This window comes from Taudactylus pleione, unplaced genomic scaffold (assembly GCF_031769625.1).
Source record: "Taudactylus pleione unplaced genomic scaffold, aTauple2 ptg000377l, whole genome shotgun sequence".
NCBI lineage: Eukaryota > Metazoa > Chordata > Amphibia > Anura > Myobatrachidae > Taudactylus > Taudactylus pleione.
Window position 1 is genome coordinate 3,318,330 of NW_028284778.1, and position 27,969 is coordinate 3,346,298.

Below are 27,969 nucleotides of genomic sequence, written 5' to 3' on the forward strand. Positions count from 1 at the left end.
GGCCATTGTTTGCCATTGAGCAGGTGTATAGCCTGCACTGTGCATGTGCAGCAATTGGTTTCTGATTCGGTATGCACAGAGCATACCTTTGCAAAGTAAGTGACAGGTAGTCAGCGTTTGGGGGAGGTAACGGGGGGATGGTTGGAATAACGCAGGCGTGTCTAACCGTTAAAACGTCAGTAAATTGGCCTGGGTGTGCATAGTATAGCCATTGTGATCTCCTATGCAGCATGAGAGCCCTCTGCGTAGCAGGAGAGCCGCTGTATTTGAGATAGGTCAGACCTGCTGCATGGCTGGTTGATATTGCCGATATTTACGCATATATCTATGCTTGGGTTAACTTTAGAACTATTAGCATATTTTTGCAGCTGCAGTCCGTGCAAAATTGCAGCTGCGATCTAATTAGAGTCTCTGAATCAGGCCCAATGTACCATGCTCAATACGCTGTACTATGTGTTACAATAAGGACTGCTCTGTTCACTAATCACTTCCGATTTTTACCATATCAAATATGACAACAGGCCTGATTGAGAGGTGCGCCCTAATGCAGCCTCGATTGCGTCTTTATCCGCAGTGCATCTATGCTAATGCGGCACGCAATCTACGAGATTCGTACAGAGACGCCCTCTGGCTGCTGCGCCAATACACCGCTTTGCGTGTGAAAAAATGTCTGACTGTAGCTGCCGAAATTAGTGCAACTGCAGCAAACGCTGTCTGCGATCCTGTACGCAGTTGTTAAGGCGCTGGCTTCTTAAGTTTTGTCGACATTTGCATATTATCGCAGTTGCTTCGTAACAAAGACGCAGTTGTGATGGGATTTGCGTCCATCTCTGAATCACCATCACCAATCAGAGATAACATTAAAACCACCTGCCTAATGTTGGGAATGTGGGCCTGATTCAGACGCGCTCGCAAGCGGGTCGATGGTGGCCCAGTGCGCATGCGCGAGACCCAGATAGCGACGGGCAAACCGTCGCTCCGGGTCTCGTACCAAAGGGGGCGTGCTGTCGATGTTGAGTGACAGCACGCCCCCTTTGGTGGGCAGGCCGGGGGAGTGGCTGCCCAAATGGAGGCGTTCCCATGTGAACGCCTCCGTTTGGGGGCGGCCCCACTGACATCACGAGTGATGTCAGTGGGAGAGATTTAGACTCTGTGAGAGCCGAAATCTCTCTGGGGCTTGCGGCAACGAGACCCTACCACAAGGGTCTCATCGCAAGCCTGATGGTCGCGATGGTCTTGACCATCGCGACCATCTTCCTGGCCCCTCGTTATAGCTGTGGGTGGTCACCCACAGCTATGCGAGCGGCCAGGAGGCCGCTCTAAAAAACAAGAAGGCCAGCCCTGATTCAGAGCGAGCGCTCTGTCAGAGCGTCCGGCTCTGAATCAGGGCCTGTGTGTGCACTTTGGTAATAAGCAGAGTTCTGTACACTCCAGCGGATGGATGGTATCTAGCAATGACCACGCGGGTGTCTTAACCAGGCTGTGTAGATTTATTATACAATAGTGCATGTACAGCCGTACTCACTGTTACACAGATCTGCATTGAATGATTGCGGAACAGATCACCAGCCAGTGAATCACTGTTTTATCCAGTTAGCGGTGAAGGCACTGGAACAGTGGTATATAGCGGGTCTCACACTGCTAAGAAGGGGACAGCCGGTTCCAAATGTGCAGATACCCTGTCGATGGCCATCTTGGTTAAGGAATGAGGTTTCGCCAGAAGAACCATTTTGCTGGAGACTGCATCGTAGCACACTCCACTTTTAAACCCCCCATCCCCAACTCAAGTCTCTGAGCAACCTGTAAAAATGGTGGGGTTAGTTTCACATAAGAACATTATAATATCAAGCAACTTGAGTTTGGCCTCCTTAGAAACTTGAACAAAGTCCACTTTTTTAGTAGTGTAGGCCTCAGCAACAGTCTCTTGACTCAATACACTTGGACTGCTGTCAATATCACAATGCTTTTGTGTTTTGTATACCTGTTTCTTGTAAAAGTCTTTTATCCTATACTAGACTTCTGTTCACACCTGTTAGTCTTTGACTTTAGCGCTTGGACCCTTTGAGGTACACTGAATGTTATTTTTGCGCACTCCTCATCACATCTTCTTGGTGGTTTATCGATGTTTGATCAAGCAGATGAGCTTTGTTGTGGTTGAACTGCCACGCTGGTAGTCTCTGGTTCAGGGTGATCTCCAGCTGCTGTCATGTCCAATGACACATACTTGCTCTGCATGTCAAAATCTGCTTTTCCACAACTTGCATCTGCTATACATATGGAGGGAAAAAAGTAGACATCACAAAAACCCGTTTCCCATTTCTACGCTTGCCACAAGCAATAAATAAAGCATGTCTGACATTCACGACATGGTAACAGTTCAGAGATATTGTTTCCTGATATATGTTGCAACTTTGCAACTTTGCTTGATCCAATACCCACTTAAAGGGAGTATATATATATTGCACATGATTTGTGGGAGTATAAATGTCAGTGTGTGTGAGGTTTTCTCCATCACATGAGACTGATTCCTGCTTAATATGAGTAGATGTACACAGTGTATGATATATGGGTTTATAGTTATACATGTCAGTGTCTGTGATGTTTTCTCCCTCACATGAGACCGATTCTTCCTTAATATGAGTAGATGTATACTGTGTATGATATGTGGGTGTATACATGTCAGTGTGTGTGAGGTCTCCATCACATGAGACTGATTCATCCTTACTATGAGTAGATGTATACTGTGTATGATATGTGGGTGTATAAATGTCAGTGTGTGTCAGGTCTCCTCCATCACATGAGACTGATTGCTCCTTAATATGAGTAGATGTATACTGTGTATGATCTGTGGGTGTATAAATGTCAGTGTCTGTGAAGTTTCCTTTCTCACATGAGACTGATTCCTCCTTAATATGGGTAGATGTATACTGTGTATGATCTGTGGGTGTATATATGTCAGTGTGTGTCAGGTCTCCTCCATCACATGAGACTGATTCCTCCTTAATATGAGTAGATGTATACGGTGTATGATATGTGGGTGTATGCATGTCAGTGTGTGTCAGGTCTCCTCCATCACATGAGACTGATTGCTCCTTAATATGAGTAGATGTATACTGTGTATGATATGTGGGTGTATAAATGTCAGTGTGTGTCAGGTCTCCTCCATCACATGAGACTGATTGCTCCTTAATATGAGTAGATGTATACTGTGTATGATCTGTGGGTGTATAAATGTCAGTGTCTGTGAAGTTTCCTTTCTCACATGAGACTGATTCCTCCTTAATATGGGTAGATGTATACTGTGTATGATCTGTGGGTGTATATATGTCAGTGTGTGTCAGGTCTCCTCCATCACATGAGACTGATTCCTCCTTAATATGAGTAGATGTATACGGTGTATGATATGTGGGTGTATGCATGTCAGTGTGTGTCAGGTCTCCTCCATCACATGAGACTGATTGCTCCTTAATATGAGTAGATGTATACTGTGTATGATCTGTGGGTGTATAAATGTCAGTGTCTGTGAAGTTTCCTTCCTCACATGAGACGGATTCTTTCTTAATATGAGTAGATGTACACTGTGTATGATATGTGGGTGTATAAATGTCAGTGTCTATGAGGTCTCCTCCATCACATGAGACTGATTCCTCTTTAATATGAATAGATGAATACTGTGCATGATACGTAGGTGTATAAACATTAGAGTTTGTGAAATTATTTTCTTCACACAAGGCAGATGTATTCTCAGATTTCTCCATCTTGTCTGTTGTATTCGATATTTGAAAGCAGTTTGATGGCTGGAAATCACTAAGAACATTTGTATCCATGTCCACAGAAACTGAAGAAATCCAGGTGTGGGATGTATTCCTTTCATGGGAGCAATCTGTATATAAAAAAAAAAAAAAAAGGAAAGTTATGGTAAAACAGGTGCAATATGTATTCCCGACAGCGGCTGCCCGACAAAGGGGGAAATCCCGATCGTCGTAAAGGTAAGTATTTACTAACCTAACCCTCCTTAGGGGTGCCTAACCCTAACCTCCCCCCGGGGATGCCTAACCCTAACCCTCTCTCCCCCTAACCTAACCTTAACCTCTAGGGGGAATGCCTAACCCTAAGTCCCTCCCGGGAGCCCTAAACCTAACCCTTTCCCCCCTTGCGGCTGTCCGCTGCGGCGCCCGGCATCCCGATCGAGCGGGCAAATGACAGGCGTCTAGATTTAGACGCCTGTCATTCTTCCCTAGTCGGGATAAAGCAGTCTGAAAGCCGGCGGTCGGCATTTAGACCGTCAGGTTCCAGACAACATCCCTGGTAAAACTTACCCTTGGTAACTCTCTTTCTTCGATGTCCATAAGGTCCACAGGGAGACAATGGGGTGTAGGTGGACCGGACACCAACAGCAAAGCTTTTTTCTATCCCCGAATGCTCCGGTCCTTCCCCCTATACCCCGCCCACAGCCTGAAGGCAACTCAGTTTTGTTAACAAGCCCAAGGCAGGAGCAGGATAGGAGAGAAGGAAGACTGGTATACTGAAGAAACACACTCTCACACAGAGAAGGAAACAGTGACCAAGAGAAGAAACTTATAGAAGCCAGGTGTGGGCCCTATGGACTTCGAAGAGAGAGAGTTAACAAGGGTAAGTGTTACCATAACTCTCCTTTTCTTCTTCAAGGTCCATAGGGCTCCAGAGAGAGACAATGGGGGATGTACCAAAGCAGTTGTTCAAGGGTGGGGATGCTCCTCAGCTGAGAGGAGAACCCGGCGCCCGAATGAAGCATCCTGAGAGGCAAATGTATCAAATGCATAGAACCTAAGAAAGGTGTGGACAGAAGACCACGTGGCCGCCTTGCATAGTTTTGGCAGACGCGCCACAGTGGGCTGCTCACTAGGGGCCCACCCACAGAGCAAGTAGAATGAACAGATACTGTAGCTGGCACAGGAAGGCCAGTCTGCGTGTAAGCCTGTGAGATAGTCATGCAGCGCTATCTGGCCAGTCTGTTTGTTAGCTGGCCATCCCTTCTTGTGGAATCCATATAGGATAAAGAGGGAGTCCAATTTCATGATGGAACTAGTACGGTCCACTTAGATCTTCAGAGCATGGACTACATCCAAATAGGTCTCACCTGCTGAGAGGTCTGATGATTGAAAGACCGGAACCACAATTGCCTCATTAAGGTGAAAACGAGAGACCACCTTGGGAAAGAAGCCAGGGCGCATTCAAAGAACAGCCCTGTCCAGATGAAAGATTAGAAATGGGGAGCGACAGGAAAGCACCCCTAAATCCGATACCCTATGGGCAGATGCTATAGAAGAAACAGAGTCTTCGCAGTGAGCCATTTGATATCTACTGAATTCAGGGGTTAGAATGGAGGTTCTTGAAGTGCGTGGAGCACCACTGACAAATCCAATAGACCCACAGGAGGGACAAAGGGAGGATGTATACGTAGAACACCTTGCAGGAAGGTGTAAACATCCAGTAGGGGCAATTCTACGCTGGACCCAGATGGACAGAGCAGAGACGTGCACTTTCTAGAGGCTAAGCAGAGTCCGAGATCCAATCCAGCTTGAATAAAGGCAAGGATTCTAGAAACCCTAAAAACCTGAGGGTCATAGTTTCTAATAGCACACCAATGGAAATATCTATGCCACACCCTGAGATAAATCCTGGCAGAGGCCGGTTAACGCGCTCTGAGCATGGTCTAGATCACTGGACTTTGAAGATCAGTGTACCAATGGCGTCTGGACCAAACCAGAGCTTCCAACAGGACCGTGCCTCCCTCTTGCTTGAACTTCCGAAGAACCCAAGGCAGAAGGGAGACTGGGGGAAAGAGGTACGCCAAATGAAGGCCCACCTCACAGATAATGCGACCATGAAGGCTGCGTCTGGGTCCCTCGTCCTGGCCCACATACACTGGAAGCTTGTGGATATGTCTTGAGGCCATAAGGTCCACGTCCGGTAGGCCCCATTTGTCCACCAGGAACTGAAAGACTTCTGAATTGAAAGACCACTCCCCTGCATGCACAGCGTGATGGATGAGCAAATCCGCCTCCCAATTGAGAATCCCCGGGATGAACACTGCGGAGATGGTGTTCGGCCCATGTGAGAATGCAGGACACTTCTGCCTTTGCTGACTAACTTCGAGTGACTCCTTGGTGATTGACGTAGGCCACTGCCGTGGCGTTGTCAGACTATACTTGTACTGGCCTGAAGAATATCCTGAGCCAGAGTGAGGGCTTTGTAAATGGCTCGAAGTTCCAGGACGGTGATTGGTAAGGTCGCCAAGGTTGGAGTCCAGCGTCCTTGGAAGGAGTGCTGGCCGGTCACTGTGCCCCACCCGCGGAGGCTTGCATCCGTGGTGAGGAGTGCCCAGTTCAAGATCCAAAAGGGGTGACCCTTGTTTAGGTGGGACGTCTGTAGCCACCAGGATAGGTACAGGCAAACCTCCGGAGAGAGGCCCATCATCTGGGATCAGAGCAGACGGGGCAGCCTGTTCCACCTGGAGAGGATCAGGTGTTGTAGGAGCCTGGAGTGAAATTGAGCAAACTCCACCATGTCGAAGGTGAACACCATGGATCCTGAGGACTGCACTGCAAAGTGAATTGACACTCGGCAACTGTGGAGTAATCTGCGCACTTGGTGCTGTAACACAGAGATTTTGTCTGCTGTCAGGAAGATTCTCGGAGCCTGAGAGTCCAGGAAGGCTCCCAGATGTACTATTCTTTGAGAAGGGGTCAGGGAAGTCTTTTTCCAGTTGATCAACCAACCGTGTGTTTGTAGAAATTCAATGGTTACTTGTAGATGGCGGTGAAGTATTTCTGGGGAGCTTGCTAAGAGCAAGAGATCCTCCAAGTCCATACGACATAGATAGGCCACCATAATTGCCATGATCTTGGTAAAGACCCGAGGAGCTGTAGAAAGCCCAAAAGGCAGTGCTTGAAACTGGTAGTGTTGCTGTAGGACAGCAAACCGGAGATACTGCTGATGCGAAGGCGCTATAGGTACATGTAGGTAAGCGTCCTGAAAGTCCAGAGAAACCATAAAGTCCCCCGGCTCCATAGCCAGGACAATAGAGCGTAGGGTTTCCATACCAAACCTGGGCACCCTGATAAACTTGTTTAGAGACTTGAGGTTGAGGATAGGCCAATGAGATCCGTTGGGCTTCTGAACCAAGAAAAGGGTAGAATAATAGCCCTTCCCTCGCTGTGATGAGGGGACCCGGAATTATTACCCCCAAGAGCAGTAAGGACTCAATGGCCTTCTGGTGAAGCAGGACTTTGCTTGAGCCCGATGGAGGTCCTGTGCAAAAGAACTGCTGGGGGGGGGCCGCCTCAGGAATGAGAGGGCGTATCCGTGGGAGACCACTTCTTTTACCCAGGTGTCTGAGGTGGTCTGATGCCCAGAACTGGGAGAATTGAAGTAGGCATCAAACCCTGGGAGCCCCCAGGTAGAGGCTCGCCCCGTCAGGCTGAAGAGTTCAGGCAACCTTCAATCCTTCTATCCGTAGTCTCCTTTAAGGAGGTTACAGTATGGATAGGTAAGGTAGCCTTCTTAACTAGGCGTGTCACATGGGAATCCACTGCAGGGGGAACTTCCCATTTAGTGCAATCAGTAGCTGGAAGAGGATAAAAGGAAATCAAGCGTTTAGGCAGCTGAAACCTTTTACTTGGCATATTCTTTGCTTCACACATATGATCAGATAGCTGATCCGAGTAAGGAAACTCTGTCAAAACTACCTTCTGTCACTTAAATTGTGGCTCTTTTGCCTTAGGAGTGGGTTCTGCCTTTTCTATTTGAAGAATAGATTTTACAGCTCTCACAAGTGCAGGTATATTCAATTTATATGGCGGCTCCTCCTCCCCCAAGGGAGAGTCAGAGAGAGAGAGGTCTGCATCTTCTGCCTCCCCAGATGATAACTCAGAATCTGATACTGGGTGGACTGGGAAGATAACACAGCACGCTTAGCAGGATTTGTTGAAAGGCTGTAGAGGCAGCTGCCAGCCTCTGCACCGAGGTAGAAAGTAGGTCTACCCATGGGGGAAGCAAAGGATTTGCAGGGAGTACCTGCTGTGGCATTCCATAGGGAGAGCTACCACAGAGACCGCCAGGTGGTCCGCAATTTTTGCCAACACCTAAGAAAAAGAAGCCATGGGGGGAGTCCTGAGGAGAGGATGCAGGGGCTGATGGGCCAGATGCTGTATAACAAGATACACATAGACCATCCTGAATGAGATCCTCTGAAGCTAAGCCTGCTAAACAGGACTTGCAAGACACCAGAGTGGGAGCAGCAGGCTGCTTGTTATTCTTTGCTTTGCTAGGCATAGCTGCAAGCATAATGTAGCACACAATCTGGCACAGTTCAGTGAGCAACCCAGATATGTGTACAATATGGCACAGTGTAGTGAGCAACACAGATATATAGTATGTGATAGCCCTCACAAATACAGGTAGATGTAAGGTACAGTGAACCCCCTATACCTCAGTATTCCAGGGTTATAATGAAAGAAAGGGAAAAGGTATAAGATGACAGTTGAGAAAAATAAACACAGCAGCGCTAGCACAAGTCACATACAATGCAGAGCATACAATATAACTGCAGTGGGCACTAACTTCAACTACACAGACCGCAGGTGACTGGTATGAAATATCGCTGTGTAACTCCTGGGAGAGGTATACAGGGAGACCAGACCCAACGTTCCCGGAGACCTGATGCAGAAAATGGCTGCTGTCTCTAAGAGGGCGCAGGGTGAGGGAGGAGCAGCTCAGGGGCGTCAAGACCGCAGTAGAATGCCACCCTGAGCTGGGGGAGAATGGCCGCAGGGAGAGGGCCTTCCCCCCTATGCTGACATCAACCACCAGGTCCCTGGCCTTAGCTGTCCCCTGCGCCAGTATAGGTTATACCCTGGTGGTCTAGTGGAGTCCCGGACAAACCGGTGTCCACATCAGTGCCTCCAGTCTGTCTCCTAAGACCGGAGGTAAGACTGCACACAGACGAGGGTCCCGCATTACCTGTCCCCTTGAGTCCCAGCTGCAGTCTGGGGTCCGAGGAGCCCTGCTAGCTTGGTCACCCCGGAGCCCTGCCGAGAGTACATGGCCGAGGGCTGGAGTCACGGATGGGTGATGGAGCAGCAGTGCAGATGTCCAGAAGACTGTATTAAAAATTAAAATAAAAAAAAACAGCAGCACTGTTCTAACGGTGATCCAGCTCCTGCCGGACACCAACGAAACCGAATTGCCTTCAGGCTGTGGACGTGGTATAGGGGGAAGGTCTGGAGCATCCTGGGATTAAAAATAGCTTTGCTGTTTGTGTCCGGTCCTCCAAGTACCACCCATTGTCTCCCTATGGAACGTGAAGAAGAAATATATATTTTTATAGCAATGCCATCTGTCAAAATGGTCTGCTGTTATCTGCCGACTACGTCAATTATGTTAAATCTCCTTTAACATAATAAAACATTAATCTGACATAGTAACATTCAATAGGGTTAAGTTATCAGCAAAAATGTGAATACTTTAGGTTTACGAGTGAGTAATAAGTAGTGGACCTAGAAAAGAACCCCAGTTCCCTCCTTGAAAAGTCATTCACAATCAAATTTCAAAAACTAAAATTTAAATTCTATAAAATAATGGCAAGCATAGTTTTCATAAATAACATTATTGTCTATGCTTTAGCATTTATGTCACAGCCTGTGTCAAAACAAACATCAAATAAACAATTCATATAGGGGCTGATTCTAAATTGATAGCAAAGCAAAAATATGAGATATGGTAAGAACTTACCTTTGTTATCTCTATTTCTACGGTCCATAGGGTTCCACAGGATACCTTGGGGTATAGGCGATGGCGGCAGACATCCAGGCACCACAGAGTTAAAAACTTCTCCATCCTCCCAGGATGCACTGGAGTCCCTCTCCTATACCCCGCCCCCAAGCCTCAGGCACTCAGTTTCGTCACAAGCCATAGGCCGGAGGAGGATAAAGAGAGAGAGAAGAAAGTCTGGAACACACAAGAATCCCAGTCTCACCAGAGGGAGACGGAAAAACCGGTGACCAGAACCACAGCCCATCTGCAGTACAGGTGCGACAGGGCGGGAGTCCTGTGGAACCCTATGGACTTCGTAGAAATAGAGATAACAAAGTTAAGTTCTTACCATATCTCATATTTTCTACATCAGGGTCCATAGGGTATCCACAGGATACCTTGGGGATGTCCCAAAGCAGTATCCTTCAAGGGTGGGGACGCTCCTGTGCTGAGAGGAGAATCCGTCGCCCGAAGGAAGCATCCTGAGAGGCGTAGGTATCAAAAGCATAATACCGTACGAAAGTATGGACAGATGACCATGTGGCCGCCTCGCAAAGATGAACAGCTGAGGCGCCACATCGAGCTGCCCACGAAGGACCCACAGACCTAGTGGAATGAGCCTTAACAGAAGATGGAACAGGAAGGCCCTCGTGAGCAATAGCGTCAGAGATAGCCAGTCAAATCCATCCTGCCAATGTTTGTTTAGTGGCAGGCCAACCTCTTTTATGGAAGCCATAAAGGACAAACAAAGAGTCTGACTTCCTGTAGACAGAAGTGCGGTCCACATAGATTTTCAAGGCCCGCACCACATCCAAGGTGGCCTCACCAACCGAAAGGTCCGGTGAAGTAAACTATGGTACAATAATTTCCTTGTTGATATGGAAACTAGATACCACCTTTGGAAGATACCCAGGACGAGTGTGCAGCACAACCCTGTTTCTATGAAAAATTAGAAATGGAGGTCTACATGAGAGAGCTCCCAATTCTGAAACCCTTCTGGCCGAAGCAATAACCAGAAGGAATACAGTCTTAATGGTTAGCCATTTCAAATCCACTGAGCCCAGTGGTTCAAAGGGCAGTCCTTGAAGAGTCTTCAAGACCACAGCCAGATCCCATGGTGCCACAGGTGGAACAAAGAGAGGCTGAATAAGAAGCTCCCTTCGCATGAAGGTGCGGACATCAGGAAGCAGCAATCCTACGATGAAACCACCCTGAAAGTGCAGACACCTGTACCTTCAGGGAAGCTAGGCGAACATCTGAGGAGCATAACCACTAGTGCGACACCACTGGAAGAAAGCCCGCCACACTATGGTAGATGTTGGCAGATGAAAACTTCCGAGCTCTCAGCATGATGTTGACCACCGAGCTGGAGAAACCTCTGGACCTCAATAGGGCAGTCTCAATAGCCACGCCGTCAAAGACAGCCGACTCAGGTCCAGATGAAGGCAAAGACCCTGAGACAGCAGGTCCTGACGTTGAGGCAACAACAGCGGAGGGTCCAGTGAGAGACTCTGAAGATCCGTGTACCAGTGAAGTCTGGGCCACTCTGGATCGAACAGCAGTAACATGCCGCCTTCTTGCTTGAATTTGCGTATCATTCGAGAAAGAAGGGAGAACGGAGGGAAGAGGTACGCATACTGGAAAGTCCACTTGACCGCCAGAGCGTCCTCTAGACAATCCTTTGCGTCTCTTGTTCCTGACCCGAACATCGACAGTTCGTTGTCGTGTCGTGAGGCCATCAGATCTATCTGTGGAAGGCCCCACTTGTTCACCAGTAGCTGACACACCTCCTGGTGAAGAGACCAATCTCCTGGATGCACGTCTTGACTGCTGAGAAAGTCTGCTTCCCAGTGGAGAACTCCTGGTATGAACACTGCTGAAATTGCAGTGAGATGCTTTTCCGCCCATACTAGAATGCGGGACACCTCTGTCAGTGCCGCCTGACTGCGAGTCCCTCCTTGGCGGTTTATGTATGCCACCGTGGTGGCGTTGTCCGACTGTACCTGCACAGGTTTTCCCTGCAGGACCTGTCGTGCTTGCTGGAGAGCCTTGAATACTGCCCGCAGTTCCACTATGTGTATTGGAAGAGCAGCTTCTACAGATGTCCACCTTCCCTGAAAGAAGTGTGAACCCATCACCGCTCCCCAGCCCCGGAGACTGGCATCCGTCGTCAGAAGGGCCCAGTCTGCGATCCAAAAGGGGCGCCCCTTGTTCAGGTGAGCCGTCTGTAGCCACCAAGCCAGAGATAATCGCACCTCCGGGGAAAGCACCATAGTCTGTGTCTTTATCCTTTGGGGCGACCCATTCCATTTGGAGAGGATCAGCTTCTGCAGAGGTCTCGAGTAAAACTGGGCAAACTCCACCATGTCGAACATGGATACCATGGATCCCAGTAACCTCATTGCCGAGTGAATATACACACGGCGACTCTGCAGGCAAAGACGGACCTTTGCTTGTAACGCAGAGATGTTTCCTCCCGTCACGAAGATCCTCTGATGTTGGGAATCCAACAGAGCTCCTAGATGGAGCATCCTCTGTGATGGTACTAGGGAGGACTTCTTCCAATTTATCAGGCAGCCGAAAGACTGCAATACAGAGACTGTTAGTTGCAGATGGCGCTGAAGTTTCTCTGAGGACTCCACCAGTAACAGGAGATCGTCCAGATAAGGTAACAGACGGACTCCCTGCAACCGCAGGTGGGCTGCCATGATGGCCATAACCTTGGTGAACACCCGAGGTGCTGTAGCCAAACCGAAGGGCAGAGCCTGAAACTGGAAGTGGTCCTTGACCACTGCAAATCTGAGGAAGCACTGGTGTGCTGGGACAATAGGGATATGCAGGTAAGCATCCTGAATATCCAGCGACACCATGAAATCCCCAGGTTCCATTGCTAAAATAATGGAACGCAGGGTCTCCATCCTGAACCGAGGAACCCTCAGAAATTTGTTGAGGGATTTGAGGTTGAGTATCGGTCGGTAGGACCCATTGGGTTTCTGCACCAGAAAAAGATTGGAGTAATACCCCAATCCCTTCTGAGACAAAGGAACTGGCACTATAACTCCATTCTGGAGCATCGAGTGCATTACCTTCTTGAGTTCCCGGGCCTTGTCCTGATTGAACGGAAGGCCCGTGGTGAAAAACCGGCTGGGAGGCCTCCTGCGGAAGGAGAGGGCGTACCCCTGAGAGACCACTTCTATGACCCATGTGTCTGAAGTGGTCAGACACCAGCTCTGGGCGAATTTCAGAAGTCGGCCTCCCACTTTGAGGTCCCACAAAGAGAGGCCCGTCCCGTCAGGCCTAAGGTTTGTCATCGGACTTGGGAGTGGGACATCTGGTACTCCAGGCCTGAGTCCTGGGCTTTTGCAGGTTTCTTGGCGGCAGTCCTCCCAGGAAAGGACTGTACCCTGGGTCTGTTCTGCGTTCTGTAGGGCCGAAAGGACGAAGAACCCGCTCCTGATGGGACAGTAGTGGAAGACAGACACGCAGACTTAGCTGCTGCCGAAGTAGCCACAATTTTGTCTAGATCAGGGCCAAACAGCACTTCTCCATTGAAGGGTAACCCCTCCAAACCCTTTTTGGAATCAGCATCCACCTTCCAAGAACGCAGCTACAGGATACGACGAGCCGCCACTGCTGCCGAGGAGATCTTGGACGCCATGAGGCCCATATCTAAAGCTGCCTCATTAATGTAGGTAGCTGAGTCCCTTAAATTACCCACCAACTGTTCAGGTGACGAGTCTGGGTCCAGGGATGCCTCCAAGGTATCAGCCCAGTGCTCCATAGCTCTTGCCACTCAGCACACGGCCAAAGCCGGTCTGGACACGCCTCCTGCAAGGGACCAAATCATTTTCAAACATATTTCTACCCTGCGATCCATTGGATCCTTTAAGGAGGACATAGAGGGCATAGGCATTGTAGCACTCTTTACTAGACGTGTGAATCCACTTGTGGCGGGTTATCCCATTTTGCTAAATAATTAACTGCAAAAGGGTATGCCACCGCAAACCGTCTAGGGGGCTGGTAACGCTTACCCGGCGTTTTCCACGCCTCCTCTAAATGATCCACTAGCTGATCAGATAGGGGAAACACCGTAGCATCACTTTTAATATCCTTGATATTTTGATTTAGCTACAGGAGAAGCGCCATCCTCAATAACCAAGGCCGTGCGCACCGCACGTATGAGCCATCATCTGTCGTCACAGCATCCTGATCTTGATGAGGTTGCAGCTAACGCTTCTTCGCCCGCAGAGACGACTCACCCTGGAACACCTCTGACAGCTGTTGTACTGAGGTAGACAGTGAATTAGCCCACGCAGGTTCAAGGATGACCTGAGGGGGCAACAACGGGAAACTCTGAGGCACGATTAACTGTTTAGGAAACCCCTGCATAGGGGTGCTGTGAGACCCCCATCTGGGGAACCACAGGCACGCCTTACATAATCCATCAGAGTTACCATCACCCTCTGCCAATGGTACCTTGCATACAGTACACTTAGGCGGAATGGGGAAATCGTGCTCACTGTCAGACATACTGAGTGTGTGACCCGGAGCTGTATGTGACCACTGCACTTCACAACAAGTTGTATAGTGAGGTATAAATCCCCCTTGCAACACCGCACCGCAAGGGCTTGTTAGCAGAGAAGAAGAAAGGGATAGGGAAAATAGCTGACAGTACATGAAAGTAACAGACAGCAGGGCTAGCACAAAGTCACATACAATGCAGAATATTGAAAACCCTGCAGTATCTGCGCTTCATCAACTGACCAGACCTCAGCCTGGTAGGAAACAGCGCTGCATACACTGACCTTGCACCGGAGGAGAGGTATGCAGGGGGACCCAGACCACGATGCCCGCGTTAACAGCTTCCAGCAGCGCTTGCCACATGTATTAAAATGGCCACCGAGCAGAGGGAGGGCTGGTCTTGGGGCGGAGCACATGCAGATGCCTGACCACCTTGTGGAGAGGCCATGTGCAGCGGGGGAGGTGCCGGCTGCTTAGCAGGGAACGCGCGCTCCCCTGGCATGCATTTAACCCCTGGGATGCTGGACATTTACTGTTTCTGTCCAGTCCTGTCCCAGGGGGTAGTGGAAAGCGCAGGGATCAGTAGCCTGGTTCCACACTGCAGCCAGTCCCCAGGGAGCCCCCTGCCTGGGGACTAAGGACTGTGCTACTTGGCTGGGACCCACCGCGGGACCTTGCCGCTTACCTGAACCCCCATAAATCCGGTCACAGTCCGGGGAACCGGGGCCACCGCTAGCTGTGACCCCAGTCACCCACCAGCATCCCCGGATCAGTACCGGCGTTCTGGTACCAGCGGGGTGTAGGAGCGACGACATGGACGTCAGTACAGACTGTCCATGTTGTCTGCTCGTTAGATGTGCAGCCACAGCTGCATTGAAGAACTTCAGGGGCCTGCAGACCGCCACTCTGTACAGTGCATCCGACTTCGGCCAGGCACCGACGAAAACTGAGTGCCTGAGGCTTGGGGGCGGGGTATAGGAGAGGGACCCCAGTGCATCCTGGGAGGATGGAGAAGTTTTTAACTCTGTGGTGCCTGGATGTCTGCCGCCATCGCCTATACCCCAAGGTATCCTGTGGATACCCTATGGACCCTGATGTAGAAAAAAGTTACTTTTCACCTGGGTCAAACCATGTTGCAATGCAAGGGGGGTGGGGCAAATACAATTTAGATTTTAGTTTGGACACACCCTCCCAAGTCTAAATTTCTCTACATATTTTGGGTCAGATTCTAAATCAGAAGCACCGGCGATGTCAGACGCATTGGAGCGATCTTTTTTATCTACACATGCGTCTGAGCCTCACCACGCGCGATCTAGATGCACGGTAGCAGAAGTGTATTGGAAATGTATGGAGCGCTCCTGGGCTATAAATCGAAGATAACGGGGGGGGGGGCTAATCAGATGCACGCAGATGTTTAGTTTTATGGGAGTTTAGCAGGCCTCTTCCATATCTAAACCTCTACCATACTGAATGTTTCTCCGACCACTTTAGAGACGGGGCTGGCTCTTTACTTCTTTTTAGCCCAGCCCCCTCCCTAGGGACCCGCGATTCCAGGCATCATCTCCCTATCCTGGGCACTTCACTAGGAACGGGAGATCCATCCACTCTTCTGGGAGTCTAGGGGACTACCCAAAAATCGTGAGTCTCCCACATCCTTCCGGGAGAGTAGTTTAGTACGATCTCTCAACATTGTACTGCCCCACCTGCAGTGCAACATGGTTTTACCATGGTGCAAAGCTACTTTTACTTTGCTCCAACCTTGGAATTAGCCCCATGATTACGTAAATGTCAACTTTTTAACCCTGTCGACCTTCAGGCACGGTCGATCTTTTGTACCTGTTGACCTTTTGACCCCGTCGACCTACTCAAATATGGTGCCGGAGCATTGATGCTTTGGGGCCGATTTGCTGCTAGTGGTCAGGGGCTCTTCTGGAATAATGAATTCTGCTCCGTACCAGGTAATATAACACCACAATCTGTCTGCCTCTGCCAGAAGGCTGAAAGCTGGTGGACCTCTCAGCAAAATAATGACCCTAAACACACATTAAACTCCACACCGAAATGGTTAAGAAAACACAAAATCCAAGCTGTGCAGTGGCCCCTTTCAATCTGCAGATTTGAACCCAACTAAAAACCTGTGGTGCGTGTTGAAGAGGACAGTCCCCTAGAGACAACCCAAGAATATCAAGGAAATGGAGATGCTCTGCAAGATCCCTCAAAATGGAGATGTTCTGTATGATCCCTCAAAAAGTGTTCTCCAACCTTGTTAATCACCACAGAAAGCATAAAGCAGCCTGATTCAGCTTGGATCACAATTGCACCTGCAAATCCAGAACGCAGCTGCTAATATATGGAGATGCAGCCACAACCTTTTCCGTGCATAGAGACGCCCACTGCTGCCTTCTCTACTGTGAGCGCACATTGCAGACCAGCACACACATAGGGAAAATCGGCAACCATCGACAACTTGGAACTGATCTGACCTGTCTCTAATTCCGCGAGTCTCTGCACACGCAGAGAGCTCTTATACTGCGGAAGTGATCACACTGGAAGATTTATGGACGACCATTAAACGGTGTCCAAATGGTAAGACACACCTGGGTTTCTAAGACCACCAACCCGTGCATGCGCACTGGATAAAAATCGCTCGGCTGCATTGATGTTTGCAATTGCGATCCAAGCTGAATCAGGCCCCCAGTGCTGTCATTTGCACCATGGGAGGCTTTGCTGACTGTTAACCATTAGTTTTGGAACCTATCCTTTTCTCAAAGAATTGTGTTACAAAAGAAAAGCTCTTTCTGGTTCTAAAGCACAATGGGATAATAATAACTACGTAGCTTTCCGCTTTTTCATTTCCCAAACTCCACCATTACAGTCCAGGTTTTAAGGCTGTCCATGTTTGACCCCAGATGGGTAAATCAAAATTGACTGAGGTACTGATTAAGTCACCTGTGCTCAAGCATTGATATCCTTAAAACGTGGACTGTAATGGGGGAGTTTGGGAACCTCTGGCATATGTGGTTACATGAATATGTTGACTGTAACTAATTTCCATGTACGTTACGTGCCGTGCGCTGGCTTGGTGAGTATATAAGGTGTGCGATAGGCCGTCTGCACACATATCACTCGTTGCGGTCATGGGTAAAATGGGCAATTTATTCGAGTTGCAAAAAGGGATGATTATTGGCTTTCAGGTCAAGGGTGGCGGTATTTCTGAAACAGCGCAGTCTGTGAACTGTTCGCGTGATGCTGTGGTGAAGGTGTATCGTGACTGGACAAATGGCACCACTGCGAATAACAAACGTGGAAACTGCAGAGCACCATGTGCCATTGACGTGAGAGGTGAACGTCGGCTACGAAGGTGCGTGAGGGCCGACCGACACGCTACAGTGGAGCTGCTCACCGTTAAAATGAACCTAGGGGCCACCAGACATGTGTCTAAAACGACAGTTTAGCGAACCCTGCTACGTATGGGGCTCCAAAGCAAACGGATGGTCACTGCACCTATGGTAACGAAGGTGCATTGGCGGAAAAGGCTTCAATTTTCACGCCTATCTCGGAATTGGACCTCTGCTGACTGGCGAAGGGTTGCCTTCTCCGATGAGTCACATTTTCTGCTTCATTGAACGGATGGACGTTGGCGTGTCAGGCGAGAAACAATCGGAGAACAAACACCCTGCAACCATTGCTAGAAGAACACAAGCTGGTGGTGGCAGTGTTATGGTCTGGGGAATGTTTTCATGGCATTCTCTGGGCCCACTCTTTCATGTGGAAGGCACCCTCGACCGATTTTGTTATGAATCCATCCTTGTAGAGCACGTACATCCATACATGCTGATTGTCTTCACTGAGGCGGTTGATCTTCCAGCAGGACAATGCGACATGTCAAACGGCTAGAAATGTCTGACAGTGGTTGGACGAGCACGACCAATACTTCCAAGTACTTCCCTGGCCCCCTAATTTCCCGGACTTGAACCCAATTGCGCATCTGTGGGACCACCTCGATCGTTGTGTTCGCTCTATGGATACTCTACCACGCACCCTCCAGCAGCTGTGGAACGCACTGCAGTCAGCATGGTTTCAGATACCTGTGCCAACTGCAGCAGATTCTGTGTGGGGCAGGAGAGATCCGCCCACACAGGGTAGAAATGCAAAGTTTTACCATACCTAGAGGCTGCCTTGTGGAAAGAGCTCAGGTGAGGGCAAACCAGGCAGACTTACAGTCAGACTGCATGCGGAATCAGTCCAAGGAGGACTGGCTGTAGTGAGAGAGAGTGAGTCTGCAAGACTCTGCAGTCAGGACAGGCTGGGGTCTTTGTGTCCAGTCCAGGTGGGAGTACAGTTGGAGATAAGTGCGGGCTGGGAAGCCACTGGTGGCTAGGAAGCTGGGTTCAGACCTACAGGAGGTAGGGATAACCCTAAAACTCCGAAAGACTGTTACTCTGATGGAAACAGATTGTGAGACTGCAAGCAGGCCAGGAGCCTGAACCTGAGCAGGCCGGAGCCTGTGAGAATACCTGTCAGAGACAGGACTGGGACTTTGACTCTGAGAGACTGTGTTTGCAGATAGCTGTACAATCATAGTTAGGGCGAAGAAATGAGTTAGTTGCCCTAAAAAGGGGCTAGGCATTTATTGTTTTCTGTTCATTTGTCTTGCACCTGAATATGCTGAAATTAAAGCACCATTATCGTTTATTTACCTAAAAGCTGTGTTGGATCCTGATTTAGCACCTTAGACAATGCACAAATTCACCCCTCTACCCAGTTAATTACCCCTGTGTCCTCACAATATTTCAATAAAATGTCCTCTTACCTAGTGACATAAATGGCTGCCGATTCTCCAAAATCAGATCTTTGGATTCTTCTATATACTCCCCCTCCTGTATGGAGAGATAGACAGTGACATCCTGACACCTTATAGGAACCTGACACACACAATGATACAGTCATCATCCAGACACATCCCCTGGTGTTACTGCATAATGTCCCATTCCCAGCAGTCACCTCTCCAGTCATCACCCAGACACATCCCCTGGTGTTACTGTATAATGTCCCATTCCCAGCAGTCACCTCTCCAGTCATCACCCAGACACATCCCCTGGTGTTACTGTATAATGTCCCATTCCCAGCAGTCACCTCTCCAGTCATCACCCAGACACATCCCCTGGTGTTACTGTATAATGTACCATTCCCAGCAGTCACCTCTCCAGTCATCACCCAGACACATCCCCTGGTGTTACTGTATAATGTCCCATTCCCAGCAGTCACCTCTCCAGTCATCACCCAGACACATCCCCTGGTGTTACTGTATAATGTCCCATTTCCAGCAGTCACCTCTCCAGTCATCACCCAGACACATCCCCTGGTGTTACTGTATAATGTCCCATTTCCAGCAGTCACCTCTCCAGTCATCACCCAGACACATCTCCTGGTTTTACTGTATAATGTCCCATTTCCAGCAGTCACCTCTCCAGTCATCACCCAGACACATCCCCTGGTGTTACTGTATAATGTACCATTCCCAGCAGTCACCTCTCCAGTCATCACCCAGACACATCTCCTGGTGTTACTGTATAATGTCCCATTCCCAGCAGTCACCTCTCCAGTCATCACCCAGACACATCTCCTGGTGTTACTGTATAATGCCCCATTCCCAGCAGTCACCTCTCCAGTCATCACCCAGACACATCCCCTGGTGTTACTGTATAATGCCCCATTCCCAGCAGTCACCTCTCCAGTCATCACCCAGACACATCCCCTGGTGTTACTGTATAATGCCCCATTCCCAGCAGTCACCTCTCCAGTCATCACCCAGACACATCCCCTGGTGTTACTGTATAATGCCCCATTCCCAGCAGTCACCTCTCCAGTCATCACCCAGACACATCCCCTGGTGTTACTGTATAATGCCCCATTCCCAGCAGTCACCTCTCCAGTCATCACCCAGACACATCCCCTGGTGTTACTGTATAATGCCCCATTCCCAGCAGTCACCTCTCCAGTCATCACCCAGACACATCCCCTGGTGTTACTGTATAATGCCCCATTCCCAGCAGTCACCTCTCCAGTCATCACCCAGACACATCCCCTGGTGTTACTGTATAATGTCCCATTCCCAGCAGTCACCTCTCCAGTCATCACCCAGACACATCCCCTGGTGTTACTGTATAATGTACCATTCCCAGCAGTCACCTCTCCAGTCATCACCCAGACACATCTCCTGGTGTTACTGTATAATGTCCCATTCCCAGCAGTCACCTCTCCAGTCATCACCCAGACACATCTCCTGGTGTTACTGTATAATGCCCCATTCCCAGCAGTCACCTCTCCAGTCATCACCCAGACACATCCCCTGGTGTTACTGTATAATGCCCCATTCCCAGCAGTCACCTCTCCAGTCATCACCCAGACACATCCCCTGGTGTTACTGTATAATGCCCCATTCCCAGCAGTCACCTCTCCAGTCATCACCCAGACATCCCCTGGTGTTACTGTATAATGCCCCATTCCCAGCAGTCACCTCTCCAGTCATCACCCAGACACATCCCCTGGTGTTACTGTATAATGTCCCATTCCCAGCAGTCACCTCTCCAGTCATCACCCAGACACATCCCCTGGTGTTACTGTATAATGCCCCATTCCCAGCAGTCACCTCTCCAGTCATCACCCAGACACATCTCCTGGTGTTACTGTATAATGTCCCATTCCCAGCAGTCACCTCTCCAGTCATCACCCAGACACATCTCCTGGTGTTACTGTATAATGTCCCATTCCCAGCAGTCACCACTCCAGTCATCACCCAGACACAGCCACTGGTGTTACTGTATAATGTCCCATTCCCAGCAGTCACCTCTCCAGTCATCACCCAGACACATCCCCTGGTGTTACTGTATAATGCCCCATTCCCAGCAGTCACCTCTCCAGTCATCACCCAGACACATCCCCTGGTGTTACTGTATAATGCCCCATTCCCAGCAGTCACCTCTCCAGTCATCACCCAGACACATCCCCTGGTGTTACTGTATAATGCCCCATTCCCAGCAGTCACCTCTCCAGTCATCACCCAGACACATCCCCTGGTGTTACTGTATAATGCCCCATTCCCAGCAGTCACCTCTCCAGTCATCACCCAGACACATCCCCTGGTGTTACTGTATAATGTCCCATTCCCAGCAGTCACCTCTCCAGTCATCACCCAGACACATCCCCTGGTGTTACTGTATAATGCCCCATTCCCAGCAGTCACCTCTCCAGTCATCACCCAGACACATCTCCTGGTGTTACTGTATAATGTCCCATTCCCAGCAGTCACCTCTCCAGTCATCACCCAGACACATCCCCTGGTGTTACTGTATAATGTCCCATTCCCAGCAGTCACCTCTCCAGTCATCACCCAGACACATCTCCTGGTGTTACTGTATAATGTCCCATTCCCAGCAGTCACCTCTCCAGTCATCACCCAGACACATCTCCTGGTGTTACTGTATAATGCCCCATTCCCAGCAGTCACCTCTCCAGTCATCACCCAGACACATCCCCTGGTGTTACTGTATAATGCCCCATTCCCAGCAGTCACCTCTCCAGTCATCACCCAGACACATCTCCTGGTGTTACTGTATAATGCCCCATTCCCAGCAGTCACCTCTCCAGTCATCACCCAGACATCCCCTGGTGTTACTGTATAATGCCCCATTCCCAGCAGTCACCTCTCCAGTCATCACCCAGACACATCCCCTGGTGTTACTGTATAATGTCCCATTCCCAGCAGTCACCTCTCCAGTCATCACCCAGACACATCCCCTGGTGTTACTGTATAATGCCCCATTCCCAGCAGTCACCTCTCCAGTCATCACCCAGACACATCTCCTGGTGTTACTGTATAATGTCCCATTCCCAGCAGTCACCACTCCAGTCATCACCCAGACACAGCCACTGGTGTTACTGTATAATGTCCCATTCCCAGCAGTCACCTCTCCAGTCATCACCCAGACACATCCCCTGGTGTTACTGTATAATGTCCCATCCCCAGCAGTCACCTCTCCAGTCAGCAGCTGAATGATCTTGTTGGCGAGTTCCAGGATCTTATGGTCATGGTCTGTCTCATGTATCAGTGAGTGAGGTTGAGGCACCGTGGTGGGGCTCAGTTTGACACAAGCGCTAGATTTCTTCACAAGAGAATAATCCTAAAAATAGAGAGACAGTTAATCCTGCATACACATGTCTATTCCTGCACAAAAGTACATCCAATCATTGGAACCTTCTTCTCTAATGTATAGAACATACCCAATCGCAGCTCTCTATGAACTAACATCTGATATATCACAATCTAATGACATCTGTGTGTCCAGTATCTCCCATATTAATACTTTATATATCCTTGTTTTATTATTATAGAAAATAGTGATGTCACTGTGACACTCCCAGACTACCTCACCTCCCCCCAGTCAGGTCCCCGTGTTAATAATAGATATAATAGTGCTGTCACTGTGACACTCCCAGACTACCTCACCTCCCCAGTCAGGTCCCCGTGTTAGTAATAGAGATAAGAGTGATGTCACTGTGACACTCCCAGACTCCCTCACCTCCCCAGTCAGGTCCCTGTGTTAGTAATAGAGATAAGAGTGATGTCACTGTGACACTCCCAGACTCCCTCACCTCCCCAGTCAGGTCCCTGTGTTAGTAATAGAGATAATAGTGATGTCACTGTGACACTCCCAGACTCCCTCACCTCCCCAGTCAGGTCCCTGTGTTAGTAATAGAGATAAGAGTGATGTCATTGTGACACTCCCAGACTCCCTCACCTCCCCAGTCAGGTCCCTGTGTTAGTAATAGAGATAAGAGTGATGTCACTGTGACACTCCCAGACTCCCTCACCTCCCCAGTCATGTCCCTGTGTTAGTAGTAGAGATAAGAGCGATGTCACTGTGACACTCCCAGACTCCCTCACCTCCCCAGTCAGGTCCCCGTGTTAGTAATAGAGATAAGAGCGATGTCACTGTGACACTCCCAGACTCCCTCACCTCCCCAGTCAAGTCCCTGTGTTAGTAATAGAGATAAGAGTGATGTCACTGTGACACTCCCAGACTCCCTCACCTCCCCAGTCAGGTCCCTGTGTTAGTAATAGAGATAAGAGCAATGTCACTGTAACACTACCAGAACCTCTCACCTCCCCAGTCAGCAGGTAGAGGATATCAAGGGTGAGATTTAATATTCTCCTTGTCAACTCTTTTCTGTCATTTACTGTGTGGGACTTTGATTTGTAGGCACATTTTGTTTCCGGTGACTGTGAACGATGTTTTAAATATACATTGGATCTCTTCTTTAGAAGCTTATTTGGCTAGACGTACAAAAAAAAACACACACTTATTTACCCTGGTCATGCTGGTTTGTAAAATAAAGCAAATTTAATTTAATGAAGACAAAATAAATGGAATTTTCTCCTTTAAGAACTACTAAATTCCCTCGCTTTCCACCATTCGCTGTAGTTAGCAGGGTCCTGACACTCACAAAGAGCTGTGATTGCTGCAGATCAGCGTTAGTGCTGCTTGGTTTTCTCAGTAGCAAGAAAGCCTCAGAACTGAAGATCTCTCCTGCAATGTGAAAACCCTAACAGAGCCAAAGGTCCTGGATCCTTCTAAATAGAATGATGGCAGGGTCTTAGTGGGTGAAACACTCACCAAAGCACCATTATTTAGAAAGGAGGAAACGGGTTCCAGTGAACAGATCTACAGTAAAAAAGGTCGACAGAGTCTAGATAGACACTAGATGTTAGACAGGCAATATGTCGACAGGGACAAAAGGTTGAAACACAAATGGTTGACATGAATGAAGGTTGACAGGTAGAGAATGTCAACACTTTTTTGTTTTTTACAGTTAGGGTTAGGCACTAGGAGGGCCGGTTAGGCACTTACCGGAGGCTTAGAGTTAGGCACTAGGAGGGACAGTTAGCATTAGGCACCATGAGGGAGGGTTAGGGTGAAGATTAGGGTCAGAAATAGGCCATGTTGACCTATTGCCTGTGACATCTGTTGTACAGTCTCTTTTTCTTGTAGAACTTTTATACCAAACCCGGAGGAGTAAATTTCAAATAAAGTGAACACACACTTTTATTGTGATTTATAACATTCTCATCGCTCTCTCTACAGGATAAACTTCTTGTGACATGTTAAAGGTCCCGCACATGTTCAGCATGCAGAAATGGACAGACTACATCCTTGGCATATATCATTCATAAATATGTGCTACCCATTCAGTCATTTCATAATGGAAAATTGATCTTGGGGCTCAGGCAGGTAAGTTCTACACTGTATACAACAAGAGGGAGACACATGCACGGTGCACTAGATCTTTATTATTGTGCCCGGTAATTTAAAGGGGCGCTTTTGTGAGCATGATGGAAAAAAGTCGATAAAGAACAAGTCTCGTAAACATGGTACCAGATACTATTAAAGTGATTAAAAAAAATGATGTCATCACGATGACATGTAATGACAATTGGTCTAAATCTTTCCACCAGCGTCAGTGATGTAAAAACTAGCTACTTATACAGTAAACTACTGCACTACAAAACAATAGTTCTAAAGTTGGGTACAAAATTGGACGGTTAAGCAACCCAGCGATGTACACACTGCACGATCCGCTGTACGACGGTGCGATATATCTTTACATTTATAATGTAACTGCACCGCATCATCTGTCGCATCTTCCCTTTGGATATGTACCACATCCAATGTGAAGATGTGACTACTCAATTCATCGTACGATAAATTTTTGATTTTCAGGGTACACACGATTCGATGGTCGCTTCGATGCGTTGTGGACGATATATCGGACTATACATCATACAGTCCAATAGATATGCTGCGAGAACAGCTTAACTTTGAGTCCTTCAGCTAACCCACCTGTTTACTCAGCATCCGGCCTCTTCCCTTCTTACCACGTGTTTGTTTGACACTTGCCGATAAATCTCCCCGCTGCGAGAAGACTGTCGGAACAGCATCCTTCTTTAAGATCTTTTTTCCTCCACAGAACACGTAGCAGTGTTTTGAAAAATGTTGGGAGCAAACTCTATACGAGTCGTCTTTTTTGCCCTGGTGTATTTTGGCGGCCATCTCTTCGAGGTTCTCGAACACTTGTCCGCTTTGCTTAATGGATCTCAGCCAGGATTTGATTCTGTCCACCGTGGTTGGAAAAACATGCAGACTGACGTTAGCAATATTCTTCCTCATTCCGGCGTAATTGCGGCAATAACCGACGATACACTTTGGCATTTTTTTTTTTTTTGTGGCTTCTAATTCTGGAAGGTAGACAACAAAATACACGTTTAACATAGTACTATGTTGCGTTCACGAGTCACTCGTTTTAAAAATGTCTATACTCTCCTCCCGAAGTTCAGGAGGTAGAGGATTCTCTTTTCTCTCCCATATATGGACTAAACAGAAGTGAGTGAGAATAAAATCAGACAAGATGCTCAGTCTAGTGTATTTACTAAAGTGCGGAGTTTTATAAGTGATGTTGCTTATAGTAACCAATCACAGTCTAGCTATTATCTTCTAGAAGGTGCTAGATAAATGATAAGTAGAATCTGATTGGTTGCTATGGGCAACATCTCCATTTCTAAATACCCACACTTTAGTAAATATACCCCTAATCCTCCTACAGCTCGTCCATGTTCTTTACTATAGGAATGCTATTGTGAGCTCAATTCCAAGTATTTAATGAACATGGGCAAATATGTAACACATGGGGGTAAATGTATTAAGAGGCGGCACTTTTTAATGCTGCCATGTCTTCAGCAGTCGCTGGACTTAAGGGGACATTAATATTAAATACAAAGCACCATTGCTTTTGTATTTATTATTAATGTCCTTTTAAATCCAGCAGCCGAAACCGCGGTGGCATTGGGAGCAGCAGCTTAATAAATTTACCCCCATGGTCTGTACTTGGTCTGATAACCCTGATGCGGAATTAAGGTCTGATGAACAGAACAAAACGTTCTCCGGTCCGGTAGCAGAGGGGGCTACAGTGCGCAGATTGGTGCGAAACGTTTTAGAAGACGACTTTCATGACAGGAAGGTGAAATAGAGACAGAGGAGGCGGACGGACAACAGAGAGAGAAAAATGAGAAGTGCTGCAGAAACAACAGGAATAGAATAAAATAGGTAACCTGTGGCACTGCTGTGAAACTACACCTCCCAGCATGCCCTGCCACAGTTTTAGCATGCACTAACAACAATAACTGTGACAGGACATGCTGGAATGTGTAGTTCCACAGCAGCTGTAGTGTCACAGGTTACCTACCCCTGAGCTACAGTATTCTAGAAGCGTAATTTTTTTAATTTATAAGCGTAATTTTCTGGAATAAAAAAAAAAAAAGTATAATAAAATTAAAAGGGCAACACACTTTATACTGAGCACACGCGCGCCAGGTGCTTGGTGATCCTTATATGACCCAGTGAGACGATACCTGGTAACGGGCGTTTCTAGAGAGGAGGGGGCCCGTGTGCAGTCTCCGACACAGGCCCCATCCTCTCCGCACGGCTGCGCACTGATCTGTGCGCGGCCAGCGCCGGAGTTATAGACTCTGGGCACTAGAGTGTGCCCAGAATCTATACTGTATGCGGTGGCCATTTTCCCTGTACTGTGCATGCGCAAACAACGGGAAAATGGCCACCGTGGTCGTTTTACAGCGCCGGACCCCCGCACCGATGTGGGACTCCGGAGAGGTAAGTAATATTATGGGTGCAGGGTGTGCAGTGCGGGGCCCTCCTGGACCAGGGGCCCGTGTTCCCCGCACCCATTATAGATACGCCCCTGCCTGGTAAACACAATGTGCCAGGTGTAAGATTACAATATTTGTTACTGGGCTTGTTCTAAGGATGGACATTGAATGCCCAGCATCGAATTGTTGCCGGGCTTCCGATATCAAATCCAACATCATATCCATTCGATGGTATACCCATTGATGGTATTACCATGCGCAGGGCCGGCTCCAGGTATGTTCCGGTGGGCTGTGCGGTCGCACAGGGGCGTCGGCAGTAGGAAAGTCCCGCACTCCACCCTGACGGTTGTTGTGAATAATGTAAGCACAAGGGGAGGGCGCAGTGAGGGAAGGGGCGTGGGGAACACGGGACGGCGCAGGGTGCTAAGACACCTAGCGCCGGACCTGACCATGCGCATGTGCAAAAGCATACAGTGCTGCGCACATTAGCTGAGCTGCGGACATCACTACCCGGTGTCCGCAGCTGCAAAGAAGCAGTTAGCCATTTGATGGGCTTCGGAAAGCTGCTTCCGATGGCTGGCAACCATCGAGTATCCGCAACTCGATGGGATAAAGTACTTCCATTGAATCGGGAACATCGGTATAGTTAGTAACCATCGGCTCCCAATGTTCATCCCTAGTTTGTTCCCAAATGTACAGTGCTGCAGGGTCAATAAATAAATAATAGCGGATGTGCAACACACACCTCAGCTTATAGGTGATTGGTTCTCCAGGACAAACTCCCAGCATTCCAGTTGGCTGCAGATTGCATTTAGGAATACAGGATAGTAATAGCACTTTAGCTCCACACTGACCTGGAAGGGATCCCAGCAGCAGCATCAGGGGCAGGCCTGTATTCTGTGTCATGTGATCTCTACACTAGTCACGTGGTG

At 48.5% G+C, this 27,969-nt stretch overlaps 1 pseudogene across 1 annotated transcript; it reads right to left on the reverse strand.

The window, feature by feature from the left end:
* Positions 1-1,471: 1,471 nt before the first annotated feature.
* On the reverse strand, positions 1,472-27,969 carry LOC148508032 (uncharacterized; annotated as a pseudogene). Its single transcript, XR_015869631.1, has 6 exons — positions 27,892-27,969; positions 25,218-25,612; positions 23,483-23,653; positions 22,353-22,499; positions 19,130-19,196; positions 1,472-3,883 (listed from the first exon to the last, which is right to left on the reverse strand). The product of XR_015869631.1 is annotated as an uncharacterized LOC148508032 (transcript).